We start from the raw sequence: 13,218 nt of genomic DNA, 5'->3' as shown, positions 1-13,218 counted from the left end.
GCAACAGCAAACAACAGCAAGCAGCAGCAAGCGGCAGCAAGCAGCAGCAAGCAGCAGCAGCACCAAGCAGCAGCAGCAGCGAGAAGCAGCAAGCCGCAGCAGCAGCAGCATTAAGTAGCAGCAGCAGCAGCAGCAAGCAACAGCAGCAAGCAGCAGCAAGCAGCAGCAAGTAGCAACAAGCAGCAGCATCAGCAGCAGCAAGCAGCAGCAGCAGCAAGCAGCAAGCAGCAGCAATCAACAGCAGCAGCAGCAAGCAGCAGCAGCAATCAACAGCAGCAGCGCGAAGCAGCAGCAGCAAGCAGCAAGCAGCAGCAGCGAGCAGCAAGCAGCATATGCAGCAGCAAACAGCAGCAGTTGCAGCAAGCAGCAGCAAGCAGCAGCAGCAACGAGAAGCAAGAAGCCGCAGCAGCAGCATCAGCAGCAGCAAGCAGCAGCAGCAGCAAGCAGCAAGCAGCAGCAATCAACAGCAGCAGCAGCAAGCAGCAGCAGCAATCAACAGCAGCAGCGCGAAGCAGCAGCAGCAAGCAGCAAGCAGCAGCAGCGAGCGGCAACAGCAGCAGCAGCAGCAGCAGCAGCAGCAGCGAGCAGCACAGCAGCCGCAAGCAGCAGCAGCAGCAGCGAGCAGCAGCAGCAGCAGCAAGCAGCAGCAAGCAGCAAGGAGCAGCAAACAGCAGCAGCAAGCAGCAAGCGGCAGCAAGCGGCAGCAAGCAGCCAGCAGCAGCAGCCGCAGCAAGCAGCAGCAGCAGCAGCAAGCAGCAGCAATCAGCAGCAGCAGCAGGAAGCAGCAGCAGCAGCAAGCAGCAGCACAGCAGCAGCAGTAAGCATCAGCAGCAAGCAGCAGCAGCAAGAAGCAGCGGCAGCAGCAGCAAACAGCAGCAGCAATCACCCGCAGCAGCAGCAAGCAGCAGCAGCAAACAACAGCAGCAGCAGCAAACAGCAGCAGCAAACAGCAGCAGCTGCAGCAAGCAGCAGCAAGCAGCAAGGAGCAGTAAACAGCAGCAAGCAGCAGCAGCAAGCGGCAGCAAGCAGCAGCAAGCAGCCAGCAGAAGCAGCCGCAGCAAGCAGCAGCAGCAGCAGCAAGCAGCAAGCAGCAGCAATCAACTGCAGCAGCAGCAATCAAAGCCAGCAGCAGCAAGCAGCAGCAGCAGCAAACAGCAGCAGCAGCAGCAGCAGAAGCAGCAGCAGCAATCAGCAGCAGTTGCAGCAAGCAGCAGCAGCAAGCAACAACAGCAGCAATTAGCAGCAGCCGCAAGCAGCAGCAGCAGCAAACAGCAGCAGTTGCAGCAAGCAGCAGCAGCAGCAGCAGCAGCAGCAGCGAGCAGCACAGCAGCCGCAAGCAGCAGCAGCAGCGAGCAGCAAGCAGCAAGGAGCAGCAAACAGCAGCAGCAAGCAGCAAGCGGCAGCAAGCGGCAGCAAGCAGCCAGCAGCAGCAGCCGCAGCAAGCAGCAGCAGCAGCAAGCAGCAGCAATCAGCAGCAGCAGCAGGAAGCAGCAGCAGCAGCAAGCAGCAGCACAGCAGCAGCAGTAAGCATCAGCAGCAAGCAGCAGCAGCAAGAAGCAGCGGCAGCAGCAGCAAACAGCAGCAGCAATCACCCGCAGCAGCAGCAAGCAGCAGCAGCAAACAACAGCAGCAGCAGCAAGCAGCAGCAGCAAACAGCAGCAGCAGCAAGCAGCAGCAGCGAACCGCAGCATATAGCAGCAGCAGCAGCAGCAGCAGCAGCAGCAGCAGCAGCAGCAAGAAGAAGCAGCAGCAGCAGCAAGCAGCATCAGCAGCGAGCAGAAGCAAGCAGCAGCAGCAGGAAGCGGCAGCAGCAGTAGCAAGCAGCAGCAGCAGTAAGCAGCCGCAGCAAGCAGCAGCAGCAAGCAGCAGCAGCAGCAAGCAGCAGCAAGCAGCAGCAGCAGCAGCAGCAGCAGCAAGCAGCATAAGCAGCAAGCAGCAGCAGCAGCAGCAAGCAGCAAGGAGCAGCAGCAGGCAGCAGCAAGCAGCCAGCAGCAGCGAGCAGCAGGAAGCAGCAGCAGGAGCAGCAAACAGCAGCAGCAGCATGAAGCAGAAGCAGCAAGCAGCAGCAGTAGCAAATAGCAGCAGCAAGCAGCAGCAGCAGCAGTAAGCAGCCGCAGCAAGCAGCAGCAAGCATGAGCAAGCAGCAGCAATCAGCAGCAGCAGCAAGCAGCAGCAGCACCAAGCAGCACAGCAGCCGCAAGCAGCAGCAGCAGCAGCAGCAGCAGCAGCAGCAGCAGCAGCAGCAGCAGCAAGCAGCAGCAGCAGCAAGCGGCAGCAAGCAGAAGCAAGCAGCCAGCAGCAGCAAGCAGCAGGAGCAGCAAGCAGCAGCATCAGCAGCAGCAAGCAGCAGCTGCTGCAGCAAACAGCAGCAGTTGCAGCAAGCAGCAGCAGCAGCAAGCAGCAGCAGCGGCAGCAAGAAGCAGCAGCACCAGCAAGCAGCAGCAAGCAGCAGGAGCAGCAAGCAGCAGTAGCAGCAGCAAGCAGCAGCAGCAGCGAGCAGCAGCGAGCAGCAGCAAGCAGCAGCGGCAGGAAGCAGCAGCAGCAGGAAGCAGCAGCAGCAGCAAGCAGCAGCAGCAGCAGCAAAAATCAGCAGCAGCAGCTGGCAGCAGCAGCAGCAGCAGCAAACAGCAGCAGCAGCAGCGAGCAGCAGCAGCAAGCAGCAGCAGCATATAACAGCAACTGCAGCAAGCAGCAGCTGCAGCAGCAAACAGCAGCAGTTGCAGGAAGCAGCTGCAGCATAGCAAGCAGCAACAGCAGCAGCAGCAAGCAGCAGTAGCAGCTGCAAGCAGCAGCAGCAGCAAGCAGCATCAGCAGCGAGCAGCAGCAAGCAGCAGCAGCAAGCAGCAGCAGCATGAAGCAGAAGCAGCAAGCAGCAGCAGCAAGCAGCAGCAGCAGCAGTAAGCAGCCGCAGCAAGCAGCAGCAGCATAGCAAGCAGCAGCAGCAAGAAGCGGCAGCAGCAAGCAGCAGCAGCGGCAAGCAGCAGCAGCATGAAGCAGAAGCAGCTAGCAGAAGCAGCACCAAGCAGCAGCAGCAAGCAGCCCCAAGCAGCAGCAACAGCAAGCAGCAGCAGCAGCAGCAGCAAGCAGCAGCAAGCAGCAAGGAGCAGAAAACAGCAGCAAGCGGCAGCAAGCAGCAGCAAGCAGCCAGCAGCAGCTGCAGAAGCAAGCAGCAGCAGCAGGAAGCAGCGGCAGCCCAACAGCAGCAAATAGCAGCAGCAGCAGTAAGCAGCAGGAGCAGCAAGCAGCAGCAGCAGCAGCAGCAAGCATCAGCAGCAAGCAGCAGCAGCAGCAAGCAGCAAGCAGCAGCAATCAACAGCAGCAGCAGCAAGCAGCAGCAATCAACAGCAGCAGCGCGAAGCAGCAGCAGCAAACAGCAGCAGCAAGCAGCAAGCAGCAGCAGCAGCAGCAGCAAGCAGCATATGCAGCAGCAAACAGCAGCAGTTGCAGCAAGCAGCAGCAAGCAGCAGCAAGCAGCAGCAAGCAGCAGCAAGCAGCAGCAGCAAACAGCAGCCGCAGCAAGCAGCACCAAGCATCAGCAGCGAGCAGCAGCAAGCAGCAGCAGCAGCAGGCATTAGCAGCAGCAAGCAGCAGCAGCAGCCAGCAGCAGCAGTAGAAGCAGCAGCAAACAGCAGCAGCAGCAGCTGCAGCAAACAGCAGCATTTTCAGCAAGCAGCAGCAGAAGCAAGCAACAGCAAATAGCAGCAGCAGCAGCAGCAAGCAGCAGCAAGCAGCAGCAGCAGAGCAAGCAGCAACAGCAGCAGCAAGCAGCAGCAGTACAGCAAGCAGCAAGCAGCAGCTGCAGCAGAAAGCACCAGCAGCAAGCGGTAGTAGCAGCAGCAAGCAGCAGCAGGCGCAAGCAGCACCAGCAGCAAGCAGCAGCAAGCAGAAGCAGCAGCAGCAAGCAGCAGCAAGCAACAGCACCAGCAAGCAGCAGGAGCAGCAGCAAGCAGCAGCAAGCCGCAAGCAGCAGCAGCAAGCAGCACCAAGCAGCAAGGAGCAGCAAGCAGCAGCAAACAACAGCAAGCTGCAGCAAGCGGCAGCAAGCAGCAGCAAGCAGCAGCAGAAAGTAGGAGTAGCAGCAGCAAGCAGCATCAGTAGCGAGCAGAAGCAAGCAGCAGCAGCAGGAAGCCGCAGCAGCAGCAAGAAGAAGCAGTAGCAAGCCGCAGCAGCAGCAGGCAGCAGCAGCACCAGTAAGCAGCCGCCGCAAGCAGCAGCAGCAGCAAGCAGCAGCTAGCAGCAAAAGCAAGCAGCAGCAGCAAGCAGAACAGCAGCAGCAAGCAGAACAGCAGCAGCAAGCAAAACAGCAGCAGCAGGAAGCACCAGCAGCAGCAAGCAGCAGAAGCAGCAGCAGGAAGCAGCAGCAGCATGCAGCAGCAAGCAGCAGCAGCAGCAGCAATCAGCAGCAATCAACAGCAGCAGCAGCAAGCAGCAGCAGCAGCAGCAAGCAGCAGCGGCAGGAAGCAGCAGCAGCAGCAGCAGCAGCAAGCAGCAGCAGCAATTAGCAGCAGCAGCAAGCAGCAGCAAACAGCAGCAGCAAACAGCAGCAGCAAGCAGCAGCAGCAGCAGCAGCAGCAGCAGGAAGCAGCAGCAGCAGCAGGAGCAGTAAGCAGCAGCAGCAAGCAGCAGCAGCAGCAAGCAGCAGCAGCAGCAGCAAGCAGCAGCAGCAAGAAGCAGCAGCAAGCAGCAGCTGCTGCAGCAAACAGCAGCAGTTGCAGCAAGCAGCAGCAGCAGCACCAAGCAGCAGCAGCGGCAGCAAGAAGCAGCAGCACCAGCAAGCAGCAGCAAGCAGCAGGAGCAGCAAGCAGCAGCAGCAAGCAGCAGTAGCAGCAGCAAGCAGCAGCAGCAGCGAGCAGCAGCGAGCAGCAGCAAACAGCAGCGGCAGGAAGCAGCAGCAGCAGGAAGCAGCAGCAGCAGGAAGCAGCAGCAGCAGCAAAAATCAGCAGCAGCAGCAGGCAGCAGCAGCAGCAAACAGCAGCAGCAGCAGCGAGCAGCAGCAGCAGCAAGCAGCAGCAGCATATAACAGCAACTGCAGCAAACAGCAGCTGCAGCAGCAAACAGCAGCAGTTGCAGCAAGCAGCAGCAGCATAGCAAGCAGCAACAGCTGCAAGCAGCAGCAGCAGCATGCAGCAGTAGCAGCTGCAAGCAGCAGCAGCAGCAAGCAGCATCAGCAGCGAGCAGCAGCAAGCAGCAGCAGCAAGCAGCAGCAGCATGAAGCAGAAGCAGCAAGCAGCAGCAGCAGCAAGCAGCAGCAGCAGCAATCAGCAGCAAGCAGCAAGGAGCAGAAAACAGCAGCAAGCGGCAGCAAGCAGCAGCAAGCAGCCAGCAGCAGCTGCAGCAGCAAGCAGCAGCAGCAGCAGGAAGCAGCGGCAGCCCAAGCAGCAGCAAATAGCAGCAGCAGCAGTAAGCAGCAGGAGCAGCAAGCAGCAGCAGCAGCAGCAAGCAGCAGCAGCAGCAAGCAGCAAGCAGCAGCAATCAACAGCAGCAGCAGCAAGCAGCAGCAGCAATCAACAGCAGCAGCGCGAAGCAGCAGCAGCAAGCAGCAAGCAGCAGCAGCGAGCAGCAGCACATAGCAGCAGCAGCAGCAAGCAGCATATGCAGCAGCAAACAGCAGCAGTTGCAGCAAGCAGCATCAAGCAGCAGCAAGCAGCAGCGGCAGCGAGAAGCAAGAAGCCGCAGCAGCAGCAGCAAGTAGCAGCAGCAGCAGCAAGCAACAGCAGCAAGCAGCAGCAACAAGAAGCAGCAGCAAGCAGCAGCTGCAGCAGCAAACAGCAGCAGTTGCAGCAAGCAGAAGCAGCAGCAGCAGGCAGTAGCAGCAGCAAGCAGCAGCTGCAGCAGCAAACAGCAGCAGTTGCAGCAAGCAGCAGCAGCAGCAGCAGCAGCAAGCAGCAGCAGCAGCAGCAGCAGCAGCAGCAGCAAGCAGCAGCAGCAGCAGCAGCAGCAGCAGCAGCAGCAGCAGCAGCAGAAGCAGCAGCAGCAGCAAGGAGCAGCAAGGAGCAAGAAGCAGCAGCACCAGCAAGCAGCAGCAAGCAGCAGGAGCAGCAAGCAGCAGCAGCAAGCAGCAGTAGCAGCAGCAAGCAGCAGCAGCAGCGAGCAGCAGCGAGCAGCAGCAAACAGCAGCGGCAGGAAGCAGCAGCAGCAGGAAGCAGCAGCAGCAGGAAGCAGCAGCAGCAGCAAAAATCAGCAGCAGCAGCAGGCAGCAGCAGCAGCAAACAGCAGCAGCAGCAGCGAGCAGCAGCAGCAGCAAGCAGCAGCAGCATATAACAGCAACTGCAGCAAACAGCAGCTGCAGCAGCAAACAGCAGCAGTTGCAGCAAGCAGCAGCAGCATAGCAAGCAGCAACAGCTGCAAGCAGCAGCAGCAGCAAGCAGCAGTAGCAGCTGCAAGCAGCAGCAGCAGCAAGCAGCATCAGCAGCGAGCAGCAGCAAGCAGCAGCAGCAAGCAGCAGCAGCATGAAGCAGAAGCAGCAAGCAGCAGCAGCAGCAAGCAGCAGCAGCAGCAATCAGCAGCAAGCAGCAAGGAGCAGAAAACAGCAGCAAGCGGCAGCAAGCAGCAGCAAGCAGCCAGCAGCAGCTGCAGCAGCAAGCAGCAGCAGCAGCAGCAGGAAGCAGCGGCAGCCCAAGCAGCAGCAAATAGCAGCAGCAGCAGTAAGCAGCAGGAGCAGCAAGCAGCAGCAGCAGCAGCAAGCAGCAGCAGCAGCAAGCAGCAAGCAGCAGCAATCAACAGCAGCAATCAACAGCAGCAGCGCGAAGCAGCAGCAGCAAGCAGCAAGCAGCAGCAGCGAGCAGCAGCACATAGCAGCAGCAGCAGCAAGCAGCATATGCAGCAGCAAACAGCAGCAGTTGCAGCAAGCAGCATCAAGCAGCAGCAAGCAGCAGCGGCAGCGAGAAGCAAGAAGCCGCAGCAGCAGCAGCAAGTAGCAGCAGCAGCAGCAAGCAACAGCAGCAAGCAGCAGCAAGCAGCAGCAACAAGAAGCAGCAGCAAGCAGCAGCTGCAGCAGCAAACAGCAGCAGTTGCAGCAAGCAGAAGCAGCAGCAGCAGGCAGTAGCAGCAGCAAGCAGCAGCTGCAGCAGCAAACAGCAGCAGTTGCAGCAAGCAGCAGCAGCAGCAGCAGCAGCAAGCAGCAGCAGCAAGCAGCAGCAGCAGCAGCAGCAGCAGCAGCAGCAAGCAGCAGCAGCAGCAGCAGCAGCAGCAGCAGCAGCAGCAGAAGCAGCAGCAGCAGCAAGGAGCAGCAAGGAGCAAGGAGCAGTAAACAGCAGCAAGCAGCAGCAGCAAGCAGCAAGCGGCAGCAAGCAGCAGCAAGCAGACAGCAGCAGCAGCCGCAGCAAGCAGCAGCAGCAGCGAGCAGCAGCAAGCAGCAGCAGCAAGAAGCAGCAGCAAGCAGCAGCTGCTGCAGCAAACAGCAGCAGTTGCAGCAAGCAGCAGCAGCAGCACCAAGCAGCAGCAGCGGCAGCAAGAAGCAGCAGCACCAGCAAGCAGCAGCAAGCAGCAGGAGCAGCAAGCAGCAGCAGCAAGCAGCAGTAGCAGCAGCAAGCAGCAGCAGCAGCGAGCAGCAGCGAGCAGCAGCAAACAGCAGCGGCAGGAAGCAGCAGCAGCAGGAAGCAGCAGCAGCAGCAAAAATCAGCAGCAGCAGCAGGCAGCAGCAGCAGCAAACAGCAGCAGCAGCAGCGAGCAGCAGCAGCAGCAAGCAGCAGCAGCATATAACAGCAACTGCAGCAAACAGCAGCAGTTGCAGCAAGCAGCAGCAGCATAGCAAGCAGCAACAGCTGCAAGCAGCAGCAGCAGCAGCAAGCAGCAGTAGCAGCTGCAAGCAGCAGCAGCAGCAAGCAGCATCAGCAGCGAGCAGCAGCAAGCAGCAGCAGCAAGCAGCAGCAGCATGAAGCAGAAGCAGCAAGCAGCAGCAGCAGCAAGCAGCAGCAGCAGCAATCAGCAGCAAGCAGCAAGGAGCAGAAAACAGCAGCAAGCCGCAGCAAGCAGCAGCAAGCAGCCAGCAGCAGCTGCAGCAGCAAGCAGCAGCAGCAGCAGGAAGCAGCGGCAGCCCAAGCAGCAGCAAATAGCAGCAGCAGCAGTAAGCAGCAGGAGCAGCAAGCAGCAGCAGCAGCAGCAAGCAGCAGCAGCAGCAAGCAGCAAGCAGCAGCAATCAACAGCAGCAGCAGCAAGCAGCAGCAGCAATCAACAGCAGCAGCGCGAAGCAGCAGCAGCAAGCAGCAAGCAGCAGCAGCGAGCAGCAGCACATAGCAGCAGCAGCAGCAAGCAGCATATGCAGCAGCAAACAGCAGCAGTTGCAGCAAGCAGCATCAAGCAGCAGCAAGCAGCAGCGGCAGCGAGAAGCAAGAAGCCGCAGCAGCAGCAGCAAGTAGCAGCAGCAGCAGCAAGCAACAGCAGCAAGCAGCAGCAAGCAGCAGCAACAAGAAGCAGCAGCAAGCAGCAGCTGCAGCAGCAAACAGCAGCAGTTGCAGCAAGCAGAAGCAGCAGCAGCAGGCAGTAGCAGCAGCAAGCAGCAGCTGCTGCAGCAAACAGCAGCAGTTGCAGCAAGCAGCAGCAGCAGCACCAAGCAGCAGCAGCGGCAGCAAGAAGCAGCAGCACCAGCAAGCAGCAGCAAGCAGCAGGAGCAGCAAGCAGCAGCAGCAAGCAGCAGTAGCAGCAGCAAGCAGCAGCAGCAGCGAGCAGCAGGGAGCAGCAGCAAACAGCAGCGGCAGGAAGCAGCAGCAGCAGGAAGCAGCAGCAGCAGGAAGCAGCAGCAGCAGCAAAAATCAGCAGCAGCAGCAGGCAGCAGCAGCAGCAAACAGCAGCAGCAGCAGCGAGCAGCAGCAGCAGCAAGCAGCAGCAGCATATAACAGCAACTGCAGCAAACAGCAGCTGCAGCAGCAAACAGCAGCAGTTGCAGCAAGCAGCAGCAAGCAGCAGCAAGCAGCAGCAAGCAGCAGCAGCAACGAGAAGCAAGAAGCCGCAGCAGCAGCAGCAAGCAGCAGCAAGCAGCAGCAACAAGAAGCAGCAGCAAGCAGCAGCTGCAGCAGCAAACAGCAGCAGTTGCAGCAAGCAGAAGCAGCAGCAGCAGGCAGTAGCAGCAGCAAGCAGCAGCTGCAGCAGCAGTTGCAGCAAGCAGCAGCAGCAAGCAGCAGCAGCGAGCGGCAACAGCAGCAGCAGCAGCAGCAGCAGCAGCAGCAGCAGCAGCAGCAGCGAGCAGCACAGCAGCCGCAAGCAGCAGCAGCAGCAGCGAGCAGCAGCAGCAGCAGCAAGCAGCAGCAAGCAGCAAGGAGCAGCAAACAGCAGCAGCAAGCAGCAAGCGGCAGCAAGCGGCAGCAAGCAGCCAGCAGCAGCAGCCGCAGCAAGCAGCAGCAGCAGCAGCAAGCAGCAGCAATCAGCAGCAGCAGCAGGAAGCAGCAGCAGCAGCAAGCAGCAGCACAGCAGCAGCAGTAAGCATCAGCAGCAAGCAGCAGCAGCAAGAAGCAGCGGCAGCAGCAGCAAACAGCAGCAGCAATCACCCGCAGCAGCAGCAAGCAGCAGCAGCAAACAACAGCAGCAGCAGCAAACAGCAGCAGCAAACAGCAGCAGCAGCTGCAGCAAGCAGCAGCAAGCAGCAAGGAGCAGTAAACAGCAGCAAGCAGCAGCAGCAAGCGGCAGCAAGCAGCCAGCAGAAGCAGCCGCAGCAAGCAGCAGCAGCAGCAGCAAGCAGCAAGCAGCAGCAATCAACTGCAGCAGCAGCAATCAAAGCCAGCAGCAGCAAGCAGCAGCAGCAGCAAACAGCAGCAGCAGCAGCAGCAGCAGAAGCAGCAGCAGCAATCAGCAGCAGTTGCAGCAAGCAGCAGCAGCAAGCAACAACAGCAGCAATTAGCAGCAGCCGCAAGCAGCAGCAGCAGCAAACAGCAGCAGTTGCAGCAAGCAGCAGCAGCAGCAGCAGCAGCAGCGAGCAGCACAGCAGCCGCAAGCAGCAGCAGCAGCGAGCAGCAAGCAGCAAGGAGCAGCAAACAGCAGCAGCAAGCAGCAAGCGGCAGCAAGCGGCAGCAAGCGGCAGCAAGCAGCCAGCAGCAGCAGCAGCAAGCAGCAGCAATCAGCAGCAGCAGCAGGAAGCAGCAGCAGCAGCAAGCAGCAGCACAGCAGCAGCAGTAAGCATCAGCAGCAAGCAGCAGCAGCAAGAAGCAGCGGCAGCAGCAGCAAACAGCAGCAGCAATCCCCCGCAGCAGCAGCAAGCAGCAGCAGCAAACAACAGCAGCAGCAGCAAGCAGCAGCAGCAAACAGCAGCAGCAGCAAGCAGCAGCAGCGAACCGCAGCATATAGCAGCAGCAGCAGCAGCAGCAGCAGCAGCAGCAGCAGCAGCAGCAGCAGCAGCAGAAGCAGCAGCAGCAGCACCAGCAGCAAACAGCAGCAGTTGCAGCAAGCAGCAGCAAGTAGCAAGAAGCAACAGCAGCAGCAGCAGCAAGAAGAAGCAGCAGCAGCAGCAAGCAGCAGCAGCAGCAAGCAGCATCAGCAGCGAGCAGAAGCAAGCAGCAGCAGCAGGAAGCGGCAGCAGCAGTAGCAAGCAGCAGCAGCAGTAAGCAGCCGCAGCAAGCAGCAGCAGCAAGCAGCAGCAGCAGCAAGCAGCAGCAAGCAGCAGCAGCAGCAGCAGCAGCAGCAAGCAGCATAAGCAGCAAGCAGCAGCAGCAGCAAGCAGCAAGGAGCAGCAGCAGGCAGCAGCAAGCAGCCAGCAGCAGCGAGCAGCAGGAAGCAGCAGCAGGAGCAGCAAACAGCAGCAGCAGCATGAAGCAGAAGCAGCAAGCAGCAGCAGTAGCAAATAGCAGCAGCAAGCAGCAGCAGCAGCAGTAAGCAGCCGCAGCAAGCAGCAGCAAGCATGAGCAAGCAGCAGCAATCAGCAGCAGCAGCAAGCAGCAGCAGCACCAAGCAGCACAGCAGCCGCAAGCAGCAGCAGCAGCAGCAGCAGCAGCAAGCAGCAGCAGCAGCAAGCGGCAGCAAGCAGAAGCAAGCAGCCAGCAGCAGCAAGCAGCAGGAGCAGCAAGCAGCAGCATCAGCAGCAGCAAGCAGCAGCTGCTGCAGCAAACAGCAGCAGTTGCAGCAAGCAGCAGCAGCAGCAAGCAGCAGCAGCGTCAGCAAGAAGCAGCAGCACCAGCAAGCAGCAGCAAGCAGCAGGAGCAGCAAGCAGCAGTAGCAGCAGCAAGCAGCAGCAGCAGCGAGCAGCAGCAAGCAGCAGCGGCAGGAAGCAGCAGCAGCAGGAAGCAGCAGCAGCAGCAAGCAGCAGCAGCAGCAGCAAAAATCAGCAGCAGCAGCTGGCAGCAGCAGCAGCAGCAGCAAACAGCAGCAGCAGCAGCGAGCAGCAGCAGCAAGCAGCAGCAGCATATAACAGCAACTGCAGCAAGCAGCAGCTGCAGCAGCAAACAGCAGCAGTTGCAGGAAGCAGCTGCAGCATAGCAAGCAGCAACAGCAGCAGCAGCAAGCAGCAGTAGCAGCTGCAAGCAGCAGCAGCAGCAAGCAGCATCAGCAGCGAGCAGCAGCAAGCAGCAGCAGCAAGCAGCAGCAGCATGAAGCAGAAGCAGCAAGCAGCAGCAGCAAGCAGCAGCAGCAGCAGTAAGCAGCCGCAGCAAGCAGCAGCAGCATAGCAAGCAGCAACAGCAGCAGCAGCAGCAGCAGCAGCAAGAAGCGGCAGCAGCAAGCAGCAGCAGCGGCAAGCAGCAGCAGCATGAAGCAGAAGCAGCTAGCAGAAGCAGCACCAAGCAGCAGCAGCAAGCAGCCCCAAGCAGCAGCAACAGCAAGCAGCAGCAGCAGCAGCAAGCAGCAGCAAGCAGCAAGGAGCAGAAAACAGCAGCAAGCGGCAGCAAGCAGCAGCAAGCAGCCAGCAGCAGCTGCAGAAGCAAGCAGCAGCAGCAGGAAGCAGCGGCAGCCCAACAGCAGCAAATAGCAGCAGCAGCAGTAAGCAGCAGGAGCAGCAAGCAGCAGCAGCAGCAGCAGCAAGCATCAGCAGCAAGCAGCAGCAGCAGCAAGCAGCAGCAATCAACAGCAGCAGCAGCAAGCAGCAGCAATCAACAGCAGCAGCGCGAAGCAGCAGCAGCAAACAGCAGCAGCAAGCAGCAAGCAGCAGCAGCAGCAGCAGCAAGCAGCATATGCAGCAGCAAACAGCAGCAGTTGCAGCAATCAGCAGCAAGCAGCAGCAAGCAGCAGCAAGCAGCAGCAGCAAACAGCAGCAGCAGCAAGCAGCACCAAGCATCAGCAGCGAGCAGCAGCAAGCAGCAGCAGCAGCAGGCATTAGCAGCAGCAAGCAGCAGCAGCAGCCAGCAGCAGCAGTAGAAGCAGCAGCAAACAGCAGCAGCAGCAGCTGCAGCAAACAGCAGCATTTTCAGCAAGCAGCAGCAGAAGCAAGCAACAGCAAATAGCAGCAGCAGCAGCAGCAAGCAGCAGCAAGCAGCAGCAGCAGAGCAAGCAGCAACAGCAGCAGCAAGCAGCAGCAGTACAGCAAGCAGCAAGCAGCAGCTGCAGCAGAAAGCACCAGCAGCAAGCGGTAGTAGCAGCAGCAAGCAGCAGCAGGCGCAAGCAGCACCAGCAGCAAGCAGCAGCAAGCAGAAGCAGCAGCAGCAAGCAGCAGCAAGCAACAGCACCAGCAAGCAGCAGGAGCAGCAGCAAGCAGCAGCAAGCCGCAAGCAGCAGCAGCAAGCAGCACCAAGCAGCAAGGAGCAGCAAGCAGCAGCAAACAACAGCAAGCTGCAGCAAGCGGCAGCAAGCGGCAGCAAGCAGCAGCAAGCAGCAGCAGAAAGTAGGAGTAGCAGCAGCAAGCAGCATCAGTAGCGAGCAGAAGCAAGCAGCAGCAGCAGGAAGCCGCAGCAGCAGCAAGAAGAAGCAGTAGCAAGCCGCAGCAGCAGCAGGCAGCAGCAGCACCAGTAAGCAGCCGCCGCAAGCAGCAGCAGCAGCAAGCAGCAGCTAGCAGCAAAAGCAAGCAGCAGCAGCAAGCAGAACAGCAGCAGCAAGCAGAACAGCAGCAGCAAGCAAAACAGCAGCAGCAGGAAGCAGCAGCAGCAGCAAGCAGCAGAAGCAGCAGCAGGAAGCAGCAGCAGCATGCAGCAGCAAGCAGCAGCAGCAGCAGCAATCAGCAGCAATCAACAGCAGCAGCAGCAAGCAGCAGCAGCAGCAGCAAGCAGCAGCGGCAGGAAGCAGCAGCAGCAGCAGCAGCAGCAAGCAGCAGCAGCAGCAAGTAGCAGCAGCAGCAAGCAGCAGCAAACAGCAGCAGCAAACAGCAGC

The sequence above is a fragment of the Amblyomma americanum genome, chromosome 2 (genome assembly GCF_052857255.1).
Source record: "Amblyomma americanum isolate KBUSLIRL-KWMA chromosome 2, ASM5285725v1, whole genome shotgun sequence".
Taxonomy (NCBI): domain Eukaryota; kingdom Metazoa; phylum Arthropoda; class Arachnida; order Ixodida; family Ixodidae; genus Amblyomma; species Amblyomma americanum.
This window is presented reverse-complemented; position numbering follows the sequence as displayed.